The following is a 12,557-nucleotide window of genomic DNA, read 5'->3' on the forward strand; positions in this document are numbered from 1 at the left end:
CCAGGGAGCTGCTGTGTGGGCTTCACGGGCACGACTTGCTCAGCTTCAGTTTCCTTACACATAAAACTGGAAAGTGAAAAGCATCAACCAAGAATCTGTCACTGTTCTGTACACATTACCCTGATAAATTTACAGCCTTTACCAAGTACAATTATTTCAGAGTCCAAAATAGTGGAGAATCATGAGTATGTGTGTGTACACGTGTAATCTATGTGTGTGTGTGCATAAGTAGATTAATTTTAGAGGAGAGCTTATTCAAATAAACTAAATCCAATTTACTAAAGGGGTCTGAAAACTTAGCTAAGGAATAAAGGGAAATATGAATACAAAGATTTATGGTTGAAGACATACAAGCCCGTAAGAATATGTGGAAAACAAAGAAAAAACATAAAAATAACAGAAACATTTCAGAATAAGAGTTGCTTCTAATGAGTCTGTTGTTGCTTGTATCCATCATCTGAGACCTCTCATCCTTGGCTCACCGATGTGTCCCGACTCTCAGGGAACGGGAGATAACAAGAGACTGGAATCAACGGAATGCACAGACAAGTCAAGTCAACCCTAAAGGTCTCCATTTTTCAACTCAAGGAAAGTTTCTCAGTTTGACAAGACGAAAAATACTAAAAAGGTGGTGACAAAAAAAGACATTAAAAGGTTTAGTCTACTAAAAGTCAAACCAAACCAACTGAGGGTTTCCTGGAAGATTACCAGTAAAGGTCCAAATGCTTTCTATAATCTACCGTTTTTGGATCAATTTCATAGCAAAGTGAGAGAATATTTTTTTTTAAGTGGCACCCTTAAGTCTAAGTATTGATGAATACAGGTATTTAGAAAGGCCACTCTGGTTTTCCTAACTTGGTTCCTCACACATATACAAAGAGAGAGAGGGAGAGAGAAGAGTAAATATAATACCTAATAACCATGAAAACTTGTGATTATATTTTGAGGACCACTATCATTTTGAGGGGATAATCACTGCTAACTTATACTCTTTAATCAAACATGTTTTCCTATTTTTATAAAAGGGTGTGAGGGGAGACCTAAAACTAAGTTCATTAACTTTTTTCCTCACACTACTCACAGAAATTGTGTTTTACTCAAAGATCTGATTTTTTAAAGTTGCATGTGAATCACTAAAGTTTTAAGCATTCAGCTTTTTTCTAATTTGACATTTATCATGTGCCTACTGCATGCACAGTGGCCTCTCATGAAATGCGTTGCAGTCCTGTTACCACTGACCAGGATTCAAACTGGCTGAACATTAAAAAGGCTGCTCAAGGATGCACTTTATGATGGAAAGAATATGGGCTAGGAGATAAACACATATAAGTTCTAATCCTGGCTCCGCTGTTTACCAGCTGTGTGACTTTGAAGAAACAGCTTAACCTCTCTGAGTCATTAACCTCCTTATTTCTAGAACGTGGATAATTCCTACCCAATGAGACTGCCGAGTCAGTGATGAGAACTTTTCACTATCGATGGAGATAGACCACTCCAGTGAAAAAATAAAGGAAAAATAACATATCTACTACATGTTAAGGAGTTTATACACATTCATTTAAAATTCAACCAGACAAGATGCTACCAAAATAACAGGGGAAGGAAAGGCAAAGTGAATACTGTGTGGTTTTCCACATTGCTATTTTATAACAAAATAAACCAAATTATCAAGCACTGAGTCCATCTCTCCTATCTACTGGCACCTCACTTACATTTTACCAGTTTCTAATCAAAGTCCTTTCTCAATCTTGGTACACTGGAATCATCCACAGCACTTCAAAAACAAAAACAGAAAGTGGTGTCTCAGTCCCTTTCCCCTAATTTTTTTTTTTTCAATTGAAAAAATTTTTTCAATTTTCAAACCAGGTTTCTTAAATCCTAGTGACTCTAACACAGGTAATCAAGGCTGAAAATCACAGTTTTAATAGTGAGAGAGAATCTGAGACTGCAAATAAGGATTCTGGGAGCCCTAAGAAGGGCCAGGTGCTGATGGTCTGGGTTCGAAGTGACTCTGCAATGAAGACTGCCTGCCTTTTGACAGATGCATTTGTAAAACATTAGTAGATGTCTTTCTTCTAAATACTTCAAGTTATCCATCACTGCAGAGGAACAGTTCATTGCCTACTGAAGTCACTCTCTGGCACAGCAGGGGCCTGCTGGAGTTGTGTTGCTGGGTAAAGTCAAAATCCTGTCTGCTTAGCCATCTCTTGCCCTTCCTCTAAGCTCTTACTCCTAGCACGCTGGGGGCACTCAAAAAGTTTGCTAAATGCACGAATAAGAAGCACAGTGGCTGTTATTCATTTAACCAAAGGCAACGTCATCAATGGGCTTCCCTGGTGGCTCAGACAGTAAAGAATATGCCTGCAGTGCAGGAGACCAGGGTTCGATCCCTGGGTTGGGAAGATCCCTTGGAGAAGGAAATGGCAACCAACACCAGTATTCTTGCCAGGGAAATTCCATTGACAGAGGAACCTGGCAGGCTACATACAGTCCATGGGATCCCAAGAGTTGGGCACCACTGAGTGACTAACACTTTTTGATGTCATCCATGTCACCATCAGATGACCTAGGTCAGTCTTTGATCTGACCCCCTCAAGCAGCCATGGCTAGCACTGAGCACTGAAGAATTGATGCTTTTGAACTGTGGTGTTGGAAAAGACTGGTGAGAGTCCCTTGGACTGCAAGGAGATCCAACCAGTCCGTTCTGAAGGAGATAAGCCCTGGGATTTCTTTGGAAGGAATGATGCTAAAGCTGAAACTCCAGTACTTTGGCCACCTCATGCGAAGAGTTGACTCATTGGAAAAGACTCTGATGCTGGGAGGGATTGGGGGCAGGAGGAAAAGGGGACAACAGAGGATGAGATGGCTGGATGGCATCACTGACTCGATGGACGTGGGTTTGAGTGAACTCAGGGAGTTGGTGATGGACAGGGAGGCTTGGCGTGCTGCAATTCATGGGGTTGCAAAGAGTCGGACACGACTGAGTGACTGAACTGAACTGAACCAAATTTCAACTATTGGAAACTGAGTACACTCAAACAATATTTATCCCTAAACGAGCTCTCTGACACAAAGTTTCTAACTTTTTTAGTGCTGGTATTAGGAAGAGCAACACTCATCAATTAGTATTTAAGGTAAGCAAAATGTTATCACAACCCTAAGCAAAATAATATGAAGGGAGATAACTGCTGCTAAACGGCTTCTTTCCTAAATCCACCGCAGTAGATGCACCAACATGTTGGCACTGCAACTATAAGGGAGTTAGTAACTTCACAGATTTTCATTTTCAAGTGAGCTAATCAAGTCAGCAAACATGTACTGAATGCTTAAAATATATAAAGGTATCACAAATGATACAAAGATAGGCAAGCCTCTCCCCATTCTCATTTTTCAGCTGTGTGGTGTTTTAGTGTTTAATTTTAGCCTCACACTGATCTTGTGAGATACTCATTCTTCTTCTGTAAGGAAGTAATGATATCTGAAGCTGGGTAAGGTCGATCAGTATCCTCAAATCAAAGAGGAAAAAAAAAAACAAACAAGCAGAAAGTAGTCATCAGAACTCGAATCCAAAAATCTCAAACACTATGTTCTTCTCTCAATTCACGACTAGTTTATATATGAACCTGGACCATCTTCAGTATGCTTGAAATATAATGTAACCACGCATTTTCTAACAGAGCTCTACCAAAAAAAAGTTGTTTTGAGACAGCTGCCTACTGTCTTAAATTCCAGTACTTCTTGTGCAAGTATCAATTTCAGTATATATGAGTTTTTACGCTGTTATTCCTATGACAGTGTAAAGTCACCTGATTTATACAGTGCCTGTTTCAGGTTATTTATTATGAGTGCAGGTTTTTAAAAAAGAAAAGCAGAAGGAAGTCAAACATAAAGAAAAAAATATTTAGCCTGGAACCACTTTCTCCCACTTTTGTATGCATCAGCTAGTAACAGTCATAAACTACCAAGGAAGGCTCAGAAACCAAGCATCATTTATCCATATCCTCCAAATCTATTTTTCAAGTCATTCTGAATTTAGAATGTGCATATTGACAATCTCAAAACCAAAAATCACTTCTTTAAAAAACTTATAAAGCTCTACATTTAAATTCCAAGTGTAACAATTATGGAAACCACCATGATCAAAAGAAATTCTGAACAAAATAACAAAGCCAAGGCTCACCCCAAAAAAAAGCCTTCAAGACCAATAAATCCTCTTTAGAAGTCAAGAAGTTCCTCTGGTAGCTGAACATCAAAAATAAGGTCAATTTCACTAGTCCTCACAAGCTACCTGTGGCCCCATGGTCCTCAGAGATTTTGAAACCATTCATCCTAGCCTTGGTCCTAACAGCCATGGCAGGGATTCTAGAACGTCACTACAGAGGAAGCTTTCTGAACAGTCATAGGCCTATGACTTCAAGCAGGTCCTTAAACTCCAGGTTAATACTGCACTTCAGCACATGGCATTCTGTACAGTGTGTGAATGTGAATGGCTTTTGTTTCGCACCCTTCTTTTTAATCTAAATACATGCCACAGAGAAGGATGGCTTCTTCACAAAAGAGAAAAATCCCTTATCAACTGCTCCTGGGCAAAGGAGAACAGTTATAAACAGGCTGCTTAGAACCATGGTCAAGTGATCTAAAGCACAGAGCTGAAACACTCCAAGGGTCTCTGAATGGGGCTGAGGCGCACTGAGCTGCAGGGGGGTCAGAGCAGGAAGAGGAAAACAGGAAGAGAATCTCTTTAGTGACAGAGTGCTAGTGGGAAACACAGTAAACTCCAATTTATCCCAAACTGTGCATAACTCAAAGCAGCAGCCGTTCCCTTGCCACCTACATTGCTTTTAATAGCACACTTTAATTAAAAATTTAATTGCATATTTTAATTAAAAATACACAATCTTCTGAACCCATTTAATTCAAAGGTCACTTTATTTAGTCTTTTCTATTTCAAATTACTACCAATGTTCCGAATATCAAATTACCCCCTCAGGTTTAAAGGTAAAGGCAATAGATCACCATAATTCTTGATTACAAACCTGGTACATTAATTTAATTTTATCCAACCAATATTAAGTGAGATCCTTCTCAACATGGAATTGTGAAAAATAAAGTTCTGTATTTAAAAGTCATCTTACATATTTTTCACCAACATTCAGCATTCATTTGTTCAATGATTTTAGAAAAGCTATTTTTTGCTAATCCTGGAGAATACAGCAGAGACACAAAGTTCCTCTTTATACAATTTATATTCTAGTTAGGAGACAACAAAAGAACAAGCCCTACAGTACATACTACAAGAAAATAAGGGCTAAAGAGGAAAAAAGAAGCAGAGTAGAGAGCTGGGGGCGCGGGGTCAGGGCCTCTGACCTAAATATAATGATGAGAGTGGGCCTGGCCTGAATGTAACATTTGATCCAAGACCTGAAGGAAGTAGCTCATAGTCTTATTAGGGAGGCTGTGTAAGCAGATTCATTCCAGTGCACATTCTACCATTGGCGTATCACATCCTACTTGTTCTACCAGCTAAATCTGCCCCACCCCTCCAACCCCCCACCCCCAGGCATTAGTACAGGTCCTCACATACTATTCTAACATGGATTACTGCTACAGTACCCTAACCATCATCCCTTCCCTAGACTCCTGTTAACTCCAAAACCAGTCTTTCTAGAAGAAAATCCCAATCATAATCTGGTTTCCAAGGTTATCATCAGTTTCTTGCTCACTTCTAAGACTCCTACAACTATGGATACGCTGAAACTCATATTCAGTTCCCTGTGCCTGGAATACACATCTTCTCCTCTAGGACAGGGGTCCCCAATCTCTGGGATCTAATGCCTGATGATCTGAGGTAGAGTTCATGTAATGATAATAGAAATTAAGTTCAGTTTGGTCGCTAAGTCATGTCTAAAACTCTTTGCGACCCCACGGATTGCAGCACGCCAGGCTTCCCTGTCCATCACCAACTCCTGGAGCTTGCTCAAACTCATGTCCATTGAGTCAGTAATGCCATCCAACCATCTCATCCTCTGTCGTCCCCTCTCCTCCAGCCTTCAATCTTTCCCAGCATCAGGATCTTTTCTAATGAGTCAGCTCTTCGCATCAGGTGGCCAAAGTATTGGAGCTTCAGCTTCAGCAGCAGTCCTTCCAATGAATATTCAGGACTGATCTCCTTTAGGATTGACTGGTTGGATCTCCTTGCAGTCCAAGGGACTCTTAAGAGTCTTCCCCAACACCATAGTTCAGAAGCATCAATTCTTCGGCCCCCAGTTTTCTTTATGGTCCAACTCTCCAAAATGCACAATAAATGTAATGTACTTGGAATTATCCCAAAACTAGCCCCTCACCCAGGTCCATGGAAGAACTGTCTTCCACAAAACCAGTCCCCGGTGCCAAAAAGGTTGGGGAGCGCTGCCCCAAGGCTTTGTCTAAGACCTTTTCCTGTTGTAAGTTGTTTCACTCCCAGTGCTCACTGTTCAGTGCCCTTTCCTAGTCCTTCCACAGCCCTTGTATTATCCACCTTTATCTTACTACATATGGGTACTGAGTCAATTTGGACATCCCATTGCTCAGACTGTTGAGCAAGGGGAAGTTGAGCATAGATCCTGATATAGAAGACCCTAGCATAGATTATTTGGAGAAGGAAATGGCAACCCACTCCAGTCTTCTTGCCTGGAGAATCCCAGGGATGGCGGAGCCTGGTGGGCTGCTGTCTATGGGATCACACAGAGTCAGACACAACTGAAGCGACTTAGCAGCAGCAGCAGCAGCAGCAGCAGCAGCAGAGATTATTAACATGCTCACGGAAACAATGAATGAACGAACAAGCTAATTGGGGGGAGGGAGGAGGATGAACAAATGAAGAAACAGCCGTCTGCCTTCCAGGAACTTATGGTTGAGAAGAGAGATGCCCTTATACACATGCTCCCCATCCATGTCCCTACATCGCACCAGATGGTTACAGAACAAAAGGAGACAAGATGCTCAAATGTGACAGAATTCTGTCTTTCTAAGGGAGTGATGTGAGATACATTCCTTTTCAAGCAGTTCATATAAAACTTTTCATATGAAAATTTTCTACAAATACTATTTAAATGAAATCTCAATTTAAAAAAAAATAATGTCACCTAGAGTAATTTGATAGATTTACATAAATCTGTTTCATAAATCTGTAAGTATGAATTATGGGATGTCAGCATATAATTTTGTTGAAAGTGCTTTTTCACTAATATAATTAAGTCTGCTGAGACTATTCAAGTACAAGTCAAATAAAATGCAGAGTGAATTCTGCAAAAACCTAGTAGTTGAATCAACAATAAAAGGTGACTATGCTGATTGATGTGTATCTATTATTTTATTTAGAGCAGCAGTAATAGTTTATGAAATAAAAAAAGACAAAAGCAGCATGACTCTTTTCTAAATACCCCAGGAAGCAGAAACAGGTCACTATGGTCCTCTCTGACAAGCAAGACTATTTGCAAGCTGAGGTCTAATAACGTAACACTTAAAAAAAAAAAAAAGGCAGATTGAGAAGATTCACTGTCTCTAAACATGGTCCCTATATAAAGCAGCATCCTTTAATCCCTTAACGAACAAACAACAAAAAAAAAATGATATTTAGGAAAACAAGTTTTCACTTCAAGGGGGACAATTTTCATTTTTAAAGACAGACCAAACCCCTTTCCCTCATGCTAACAGCATAACATCATCCTTCCCTGCCACCCCCCCAACAATAAAGTTGCAAATGTGTTGTGTTGCTTCAGATGGACTTTCTGTTCTCAGGCGCTGGCCTTGTCTGTCTGTTCAGACAGGCTGTGCACCGCAACTCTGGCACCAAAGCAAGGTGCACCAGACTTTACAAAGGCTCTTTCTTAATAGCTCAGATCTCCTGTGAACGAAGCCACGTGGGGACCACACATTGGGGGAAAGCTTTGAGAGAAGCCTAGAGAACAGAGGAATGCAATCTTCTCTAGTCACGTTTCTCTCCAAATTTTAATTCCTGACTTAGCCCAAGCCTCCTCAGATGCAGCATGCCAGACGCAGGAAGTCCTTCCATTTAAACATTCAACTAACTCAGGTCAAATTGAACAGGTCCTTCTCACCACCCTCTAACAGGAAAGATCAAACTATGAGGCAGAGAACTGCTGTGATCCTATTACTACAGACCAAGCCAGACTCCCTTGAAAGCTCAGAGCATTTTTACCAGTTTCCCAAAGGACATTAACAGGGATTATCACCAGGATGGAGAATTCAACCTAGACACTCACATAATACAGAAAACACATGGCTCACTCGAAGACTCATCTTCCACTCAAATGCTAATAAAGCTGGCCTGAGACTTAAGTGCCCAAATTTAAAACGGTTTTCAGGACTTCACAGATGTACTGAGATAATATAGAAGAGTTCAAATCATACCTTTTCTGCTGAAATCGAAGTTGTAAATAGTAATCATTTGGTAAATACTACTCCTAATTCGAGAGGGAGCAGTTAATGGCCTCGGCAGTAGTGTTTTCCTACTGAGTTAATTTTAATGGCCATATCTGTCCTCTGATTATACAACTGGTAAAGCTCCACTTTCCTATAGTTCCAGTCCCAATAATTATGAATCTGCTGGCAATGCAGTGTGACCTTGCTTAAGTCGGCAAAACTGTGGGTTTCTTAATATATCACCATTTTAGGCAACATTAAGAACTCCCACATAATCCAGTCTTAGGCTTCTGAGTAGAGCATGTTAAATCCTCTAAATTCTCAAGTAGTGCACATGGATACTAAGATGTCTTGCTTCCAAGACCAGGAAGATTAGGAAATATGATCTTTATTTAAAGTGGGAAAATAAACTAGTTCCTCTAGTCCACACATTTTAGGGGAATATTTTAACTTGGACCAGGTTCTCCAGCTTGAGAAAAAGTTAAGCTATTACAGCATCTCAAGACCATTATCAAAAAAAAAAAAACAACCCAGGTCTCATTACTCACTTATTTATTTACATAGTAGCTCCTAAAGAAAAATCAGCAAGCCTACCTTTAAATGCTGGAGCTATCCCCATGGTGAGAACAAAAGCCAAAAAACTGTTAGTTGGCCAGAAAGTCAAACCCTACAGTTCAAAAAAAGTTAGGATATTAACATACCCTGAGCTAAGACAAAATCAACTCGTAAGTTAAGATCTGAGTCTGCTGCAATAGTCTCGTTTCTTTGTTAATTATAATCAACTCTCCCCTGCCACACACACACACACACAAAGGGGCTGTGTAATCTGCTTTATCTTGTGCTTACTTGAAAAGCAATGGAGTTCTCCAAATAAATATGATTTGAGGTGAGGGCCAGGGAATTATATTCCTCAAAATACTATTGCAGTAAAGAGGGAAACGAGAAACCAGTTAACACTGCAGCAGTGAAGAGGGTGTGTGCTATTGCTTCCACTACCAGCTGGTGCCCATCTATGTACACACATGGAGGTCACTGAAAACCAGTAGTTTCTTAATGTGCTTCTCTCTTTGTGAGACATTTGTTTTATTCAGGTATTACAGAGAACTACCTTAAGGCCCTAAACACTATAACTAGCCCAGCACCCTGTCTGAGACGGTATGAGAGTCTTGCAGACCACTATAGAGAGCTCTGTGGGGTTTTGTCCAGAAGAATGGGAAACATGTAAACCCTACCAGGCCCACAGGATTTTCTCTCACTCACCCAAAAGTTCAAGGCTCATCAGCCAAGACCTTCCAATTGGGAAAGCCTGGTAAGCCTGGGGTCAAAGTCTGTTCTCACTGTCCCATAAGTGCTTTTATCTAGGTGTCTGGAAGCAAACAGTACCACTACCTAATTATTGACTGCGATCAAGCAAACCTTTTGGGCTCCAAAATCACTGCAGATGGTGACTGCAGCCATGAAATTAAAAGACGCTACTCCTTGGAAGGAAAGTTATGACCAAGCTAGACAGCATATTAAAAAGCAGAGACATTACTTTGTCAACAAAGGTCTGTCTAGCCAAGGCTATGGTTTTTCCAGTAGTCAGGTATGGATGTGAGAGTTGGACTATAAGGAAAGCTGAGCGCAGAAGAACTGATGCTTTTGAACTGTGGTGTTGGAGAAGACGCTTGAAAGTCTCCTTGCAAGGAGATCCAACCAGTCCATCTTAAAGGAAATCAGTCCTGGGTGTTCATTGGAAGGACTGATGTTGAAGCTGAGACTCCAATATTTTAGCCACCTCATGCGAAGACCTGACTCACTGGAAAAGAGCTTGATGTTGGGAGAGATTGAAGGCGGGAGAAAGTGACCACAGAGGATGAGATGACTGGATGGCATCACCGACTCAATGGACATGAATTTGGGTGAGCTCCAGGAGTTGGTGATAGACAGGGAGGCCTGGCGTGCTGCGGTTCATGGGGCCACAAAGAGTCGGACACAACTGAGCGACTGAACTGAACTGAACAAGCAACTTATGAGACTTGTACTAACATAGAGCCATCGTACTTAATTCTCAAAGCAAAGCTCTGTATAGATACATGTGTACCCATTTTACAGATAAAAACATGGAGGTCCTGGTATATTAACTAACTTGCTCAAAGGCACAGAGGTAGCTGGTACAAGGAAGATACTTCTTGAAACTAGTATTGACTTATCCAAACCCAGTCTTTTCAGCATACACTTCACTGCCTTTGGCCAAGCTTAGGAATTATTTTGAGGCAGACTCCTGTGCATCCAAAGTACACAACTTTTCAACCAGGATATTTATAGTTTCCAAATAACCTGCATTATTTTGCTTGTTCTCTGTCATGTTTTGACTCATTGGAATGTTACCATTCTTTCTCAATCCATCAAGACACTAGATATACAAGAAAAAAAAAAACAAAACAAAAAACAAGAAAAGGTTCATCACCCCACAGGTGCACAAACCACTTCAACCTTCAAAACAAATCCATCACTACAAAACAGATTAGAGATCTCCACATTGTAAAAATATTCATTTAAAACAGGACTTAATTTACATACCTCCTTTCCAGAAACTCAGAAAGCAATTCTTATGGCTAAAGCCAAACATGTTTGCTACTGCCAAAATCGTCTCCCACACATGACGCTTCCCTCGTCAGCAGATTGCATTAAAATGCGTTCACACGCCTAGCATGGTTTTCTAGCTGTAGAAAAGCAGGTGGGATCAATACCACATGGTCTGCCCTCTAAGATCTTAGCTCAAAAATTTAAAGCAAGACGATAAACAAGAGAGATGCAAAGAAGAAGCAAGAGAGATGGCACTTAATAAACATGGAACACCTATATTTAATCACTGGCATTTCATGCTTCACCAGGAAGAACCTGAAGAGAAGGCTTTATTTAGTCATTTGAAATAGAAGAGATGAAATTTAGAAGTTTCTTGACAGAGCAACTGTGGAAACAGGCATATGGAGAAGAGCTAACTAGTAGAGAAGCACAGAGGAGCTGGTTAGACGAAAGACACACTGAACACAAAGCGGTCCATGGAGCTGAGAAGCAGGCACTGGAGCAGGGGCTTCCCCGCACGAAGCTCTGCAGAGGCCACACTGCAGGACGCACCCAGCAGGAGTGACCACGAAACTCACGAGACAGACCAAGGGAGCCACCCCTGGTGACAATCAAGAGGAAACGCAGACCTAAGAGCAAGGAGAACACTGGGCAAGAAGCTGCGACAACCCAGAATGGGGATCTGACCCCAAATTCCTTTCAAAAAGGTTCCAGAGATCTCTGAAGAGGCAAAAATGAGAGGCTAAAAATCCAAAATATCTTTCACAAGTCCCTACAAATCGCCTCAATCCTAAATGGCTCACTTTTCATCTGGACAAATTCCAGCCCGAGTCTTCTATTCCTATTTTGTCTATTCCACAAAAACTTTTCCTTATGCTACCACTGACTGAGCCTCTGTCAAGTACACTCTTACCTGAAAAAGGAGCACAATTAATTCAATCCAAGCAGCCTTTTACCCAAAATTGAACTTTCAGAACAAGTACTGTTTTCCCTCCAGAGGGCCTTTCAGACCAAGGGCCAGGACGGGTAAAAAAGGCAAGCCCCTCAAGCCCCTTGGTGATAACTTCTCACCTTCATCATAATAATAAGACACAAGGAACCTTGAGAATCTTAGGTTAATACTCTGACATTAATGCAGAACACCCATACAACAACTTCTCAAATACCCATTCACTATGTATCCCAGCTGGCTCAGTGGTAAAGAATCTGCCTTCCAATGCAAGAGATGTGGGTTTGACCCCTGGGTCAGGAAGATCCCCTGGAGAAGGAAACGGCAACCCGCTCCAGTATTCTTGCCAGGATAATCTCATGGACAGAGGAGCCTGGCGGGCTATAGTCCACGGGGTCACAAAGAGTCAGACACAACTGAAGTGAATGAGCACACACTCACAGGTATCTAACAGGATAACCCCAGTCAAAAAAGAGCAAAACTCAAGATGACTGCCCTAAGGAAGGCTTATGATTTTCCGAGATCTCTTTTACAAAACTATAAAAAACATGTACATCCGAATCCTCTCCCACACCCAGTTAAGCCATTACTATGAGTGAAAGTGTTAATAACTACC

General features: G+C 41.0%; 1 protein-coding gene across 4 annotated transcripts in view; it reads right to left on the reverse strand.

Annotated features, from left to right (window-relative positions):
• The window catches only part of ELAVL2 (ELAV like neuron-specific RNA binding protein 2), a 75,091-nt gene that overhangs the window by 41,271 nt on the left and 21,263 nt on the right, over window positions 1–12,557 (reverse strand). The window lies entirely within an intron of this gene.

The sequence above is a fragment of the Bison bison genome, unplaced genomic scaffold (assembly GCF_000754665.1).
Source record: "Bison bison bison isolate TAMUID 2011002044 unplaced genomic scaffold, Bison_UMD1.0 scf7180017864326, whole genome shotgun sequence".
In the NCBI taxonomy this organism is placed as follows: domain Eukaryota; kingdom Metazoa; phylum Chordata; class Mammalia; order Artiodactyla; family Bovidae; genus Bison; species Bison bison.